A 6,408-nucleotide genomic window follows, 5' to 3' on the forward strand; every position below is an offset into this window, starting at 1 on the left:
TATACACAGAAATGTCTTGCATTTCTATGCACTAACAACAAATGATCAGAAAGAGAAATTAAGGAAACAGTCCCACTTACCACCACATCCAAAAGAATAAAATACCTAGGAATAAACCTACCTAAAGAGACAAAAGACCTGTACTCAGAAAACTATAAAACACTGGTGAAAGAAATCAAAGATGACATAAACAGATGGAAAGATATACCATGTTCTTGGATTGGAAGAATCAATATTGTAAAAATGACTATACCACCCAAAGCAATCTACAGATTCAATGCAATTCCTATCAAACTACCAATGGCATTTCTCAGAGAATTAGAACAAAAAAAATTTACAATTTGTATGGAAACACAAAAGACCCCGAGTAGCCAAAGCAATCTCAAGAAAGAAAAAAGGACCTGGAAAAATCAGGCTCCATGACTTCAGACTATACTACAAAGCTACATTAATAAAAACAGTATGTTACTGGCACAAAAACAGAAATATAGATCAGGATAGAAAGGATAGAATGGAACAGGATATGGAACAGATAGAAAGTCCAGAGATAAACCCATGCACCTATGGTCACCTAATCTATGATAAAAGAGGCAAGAATATACAGTGAAGAAAAAACAGCCTCTTCAATAAGTGGTGCTGGGAAAACTGGACAGCTACATGTAAAAGAATGAAATGAGTACACTCACTAACACTATACCTAAAATAAACTCAAAATGGATTAAAGACCTAAATGTAAGGCCGGATACTATAAAACTCTTACAGGAAAACATAGGTGGAACACTCTCTGACATAAATCGCAGCAAGAACTTTCCTGATCTGCCTTCTAGAGTAATGGAAATAAGAACAAAAATTTTAAAATGGGACTTGATTAAACTTAAAAGTGTTTGAAAACCAAAGGAAACCATAAGCAGAATGAAAAGACAGCCCTCAGATTGGGAGAAAATATTTGCAAATGAAGCAACTGACAAGGGATTAATCTCCAAAATATACAAACAGTTCATGCAGCTCAATATCAAAAAACAAACAAAACCCCAAAAACCCCACAAACATCCCAATCAAAAAATGGATGGAAGATCTAAATAGACATTTCTCCCAAGAAGACATACAGATGGCTAAAAAGCACATGAAAAGATGGTCAAGGTCACTAATTATTAGAGAAATGCAAATCAAAACTCCAATGAAGTGTCACCTTACACTGGTCAGAATGACCATCATCAAAAAATCTACAAATAATAAATGCTGGAGATGGTGTGGAGAAAAGGGAACCCTTCTACAATGTTAGTGGGCATGTAATTTGGTACAGCCACTGTGGAGAACAGTATAGCGATTCCTTAAAAAACTAAAAATAGAGCCACGATATGATCCAGCAATCCCACTCCTGGGCATATATCTGGAGAAAACCATAATTCAAAAAGATACATGCACCCCAATATACACTGCAGCACTATTTACAATAGCCAGGACATGGAAGGAACCTAAATGTCCTTAGACAGATGAATGGATAAAGAATATGTGGAATATATATATATATATATACACATATATACACACAATGGAATATTACTCAGCCATAAAAAAGAACGAAATAATGCCATTTGCAGTGACATGAATGGACCTAGAAATTGTCACACTGAGTGAAGTCAGACAGAGAAAGACAAATACCATATGATATTGCTTATATGTGGAATCTAAAAAAATGGTACAAATGAACTTATTTACAAAACAGAAAGAGTCACAGATGTAGACAACAAACTTACGGTTACTGGGGGGAAAGCGAGGGAATGATAAATTGGGAGATTGGGATTGACATATACACACTACAATATATAGAATGAATAACTAATAAGGACCTACTGTATAGCACAGGGAACTCTACTCAATACTCTGTAATGGCCTATATGGGAAAAGTAATCCTATATATATATATATATATATATATATATATATATATATAATACACAGAAATGTATATATATATATATATATATAACTTTTTTCAGTTTGCTGTATATCTGAAACTAACACAACATTGTAAGTCAACTATACTCAAATAAAAATTTTAAAAAATGTTTCTTTGTTAGTTTTCTATTACTGCACAACGAATTTCGCCCAAATCAGTGATGTGAAACACCAATTATAACTTCAGAGTTTCTATAGGCCAGGAATCTGAGTGTGGCTTAGCTGGGTCTTCTGCTTCAAGGAAAATTGGTTTTCCCCCAGAATATAGAAATGTTCCCAATCTTCCAGATACATTCGTTTAAGTAGTTGTTCAAGGGGCCAAAATTATACCAAATTGTAAACTACGGATGACAGGAGAACTACCTACTGACTCTAGAGTTATGGTGTTTTGGGTAATTGTCTAATTCTATTTGCCTGTCTTTCAAGACCCTTCTTGTTTTGCCCTGAGTCTTGTTTCTAGTCTCATCTTCCTCTCCTGCACACCTACCTGCTGCTTTGGTCAAGTGGAATAATTCTACAATACCCGTAGTGGACTTGCACTTTCTAACATTTCTGACTTGGCCTGTGCTGGTCTTTCCACTGGCATGATCCCTTCATCTTTACAAGTCCACATGTCATAAATTTTATAAAGATCAGGTATTTTCAACCTACTGCTGCTTTTCCCAGTCAGACTTATTCTCTTCTAGTTCTGATCTCAAAGAGTACTTGTACCCATTTATTGAACTGACCACATCTTCCTTTACATTATAGTTTTTGATTCTGCACCTAGCAGAGATTATCATCTTGGTTGCATTTTATTTAACATGTTTATTTCTTCTCTAGGAAGTCATCTTCTTGAGGGCAGGTGAACTGTGATATTGAACTTTGCATTAACAAACAAAATACAGTGCTGTTATTTAGTAGATGCCCCCAAAATACTTGTTGGATTTAATTTATAGCACTAGTGTCCCTAATATAGCCCATGATTGATAAAAATTTACTAAAAAAATTGCTCCTATATCACAGTACACCTACTCTCTTCTTAGCACTCTATTAAATATTTTACACACATTGACACCAACATCAACCACTTTTTTCAATTTTTTAATTGAAGTATAGTTGATTTACTACATTATGTTAGTTTCAGGTGTACAACATAGTGATTCGATATTTTTATAGATTATACTCCATTCAAAGTTATTACAAAATAATGGTTTTATTTCCCTGTGCTGTGAAATTTATCCTTGTTGCTTATTTATATTACACAGAATAATTTGTATCTCTTAATCCTCTAGCCTTAACTTGCCCCTTCTCTCTTTCCTCTCCCCTTTGATACCCACTAGTTTCTTCTCTATATATGTTAGTCAATGTCTGTTTTGTTATATTTACTACTTTTTTGATTCCACATATGTGACATCAGATAGTATTTGTCTTTCTCTGTCTGGCTTTTTCACTAAGCATAATACCCTCTAGGTCCATCCATGGCAAAACTTCACTCTTTTTCATGGCTGAGCAATATTCCATTGTATATTAAATCACTACCAGTTTAAAACAAGTATATATATAAGGCCAATATATAGGAAACTCATGCTAGACACAAATAAAAAAACTACAATTGATACACAAAGCTAGAGAAAAAGGAACATAAGCATACACTAAAAAAAAAATCATTAAACCACACAAGGGATGAAACAAAAGGAAGAAGACAAGAGAAGTGATGAACTACAAAACAATCAGAAAACAAGTAACAAAATGGCATTAAGTGCATGCCTATCAATAATGCCTTTATATGTCAATGGTCTAAATGCTCCAATCAAAAGACAGGGTGGATAATTGGATAAAAAAACAAGACCTATCTACAAGTTGCTTGCAAGGGACTCACTTCAGAGCTAGACATACACAGACCGAAAGTGAGGGGATGGGTCTTTAATCCAGTTTGAGTTTATATTTGTATATGATGTTAGAGAATGTTCTAATCTCATTCTCTTACATGTAGCTTTCCAGTTTTCCAAGCACCACTTATTGATAAGATTTACATTTCTCCATTTATTCCAAGAAGGAAGTTTATAGTAGTAGAGGCCTACCTCAAGAAACAAGAAAAATCTCAAATAAACATCATAACCTACAAAGGAATTAAAAAAATAAGAATGTATAAAGCCCCAAGTCAGCAGAAGAAAGGAAATAATAAAGATATAATAAATAAATAAAATAGAGACTAACCACCCCCACCAAAATAAAAAACAAAAACAATATGAAAAAGTCAATGAAAACATAAGCTGGTTTTTTGAAAAGATAAACAAAATTGATAAACCTTTAGCCAGGCTTTTCAAGAAAAAAAGAGAGAGGACTCATGCAAAATAAGAAATGAAAAAGGAGAAATAACAACTGATATTACAGAGATACAAATAAATATGAAAAAATACTATGAACAGTTATATGCCAAAAAATTGGACAATCTAGAAGAAGTTCCCAAATTTCTAGAAACGTTCAACCTTTCAAGATCGAAACAGGAAGAAATAGACAATCTGGACAGACCAGTCACTAGTAGTGAAATTGAATTAATAATAAAAAAAAGCTCCCAGCAAATAAAATTTCAGGACTGGATGGCTTCCCAGGGGAATACTGCCAGACATACAGAAGAGCTAGTACCTATCCTTCTCAAATTATTCCAAAAGATGTAAGATGAGGGAACACTCCCAAATTCATTCTAAGAGGGCACCGTCACCCTGCTACCAAAACCAAAGACACTACCAAACAAGAAAATACAGGTCAATATCTCTGATTAATACAGATGCAAAAAACCCTCGACATCATTCATTTCTTTTAACAGTTAAAGGATGCCCTGAGAGTGGTTACTATAAACACCAAAGTTGAGGTTTGAACTTCAGATTGTCTTCAAAAGTTATGATTTTTGCCCTACTATTTAGTTTATATATACTTCAGCTGAAATAGTGAATGAGCAATTGAATGAAGAATTGGATGCCTAAATCCCTCTCTGCAACATGTTTCTTAGGCTGACCGTAAAAATGACTCATGGGTCTTTGCCTTGGCTGTGTTTCTGAGCAGCAACAATGCCCAATATAGCATGAGAACCATCAAACACCACTGCTCTGAAGCAGCTACAGTATCCTTCCAGGAACTGAACGACCATGTTTTATTTAGCTAAAGGAAATGATAACTAAGACTATTTCTCTTTCCTGTGATTCAAAATCATGGTTGAAGATAAGAGGATGCCAAATGGAATTTTTATAAAATTTGTTTCTAAGTGACATCTGGAAATTGTCTCCTAGAGAGCTTCTCTTTCCTTAGATAATATCCCATCTGTATGGCTGGACTGAAAGAGCTACTCAAGGTAAATCCTCCCCTAAACCCCCAAAACTAGATGATTCCAGTGAGTTTGTGTTTCTCTCTAGGTTTGTTTGGACTGTATGGGATTTCATAATGAAACTGAAGATAAACCAATACCCCAACATCAAAAATGAAAACCTGGGGGACGCCTTGAAACAGATTCCAGGTATCAGAGTGTGGCCTGGGTGGTAGATATTTCAGTAAGATGTGGGATTCAGCATTGACATCAAGTTTTATTTGAGACTGGATGGAGACCCATGCTAATGGTGATTACTGATTTTTGAAAAATGATTGGGAATACTTTTTTGAATTAATTTTTATTGAAGTATAGCTGCTTTACAATGTTGTGTTAGTTTCTACTGTACAACAAAATGAATCAGCTATACGTATATTCCTTCTCTTTTCTATTTCTTTCTCATTTAGGTCACCACAGTGCACTAAGTAAAGTTCCCTGTGCTACACAGTATGTTCTCATTAGTTATCTATTTTATGCATAGTAACCATAGTGTATATGTGTCAATCTCAGTCTCCCAATTCCTCCTATCCCCCCATCCCCCTTGGTATCCATACATGTGTTCTCTACATCTGTGTCTCTATTTCTGCTTTGCAAATAGATCATCTATACCATTTTCCTAGATTCTACATATATGCGTTAATATGCGATATTTGTTTTTCTCTTTCTGACTTACTTCACTCTGTATGACAGTATCTAGGTCCACCCACGTCTCTACAAATGACCCAGTATCATTCCTTATAATGGCTGAGTAATATTCCATTGTATATATGACCACATCTTCTATATCCATTCCTCTGTTGATGGACATTTAGGTTGCTTCCATGTCCTAGCTATTGTAAATAGTGCTGCAATGAACATTGGGGTGCATGTATCTTTTTGAATTATGGTTTTCTCTGGGTGTATGCCCAGTAGTGGGATTCCTGGGACATATGGTAGTTCTATTTTTAGTTTTTAAAGGACTCTCCATACTGTTTTCCATAGTGGCTGTACCAATTTACATTCCCACCAACAGTGTAGGAGGGTTCCCTTTCCTCCACACCCTCTCCAGCATTTAATGTTTGTAGATATTTTGATGATGGTCATTGTGACTGGTGATACCTCATTGT

The sequence above is a fragment of the Delphinapterus leucas genome, chromosome 1 (assembly GCF_059928025.1).
Source record: "Delphinapterus leucas isolate spDelLeu-1000000601 "Yukka" chromosome 1, BTC_Dleu_Yukka2, whole genome shotgun sequence".
Classification (NCBI taxonomy): Eukaryota; Metazoa; Chordata; class Mammalia; order Artiodactyla; family Monodontidae; genus Delphinapterus; species Delphinapterus leucas.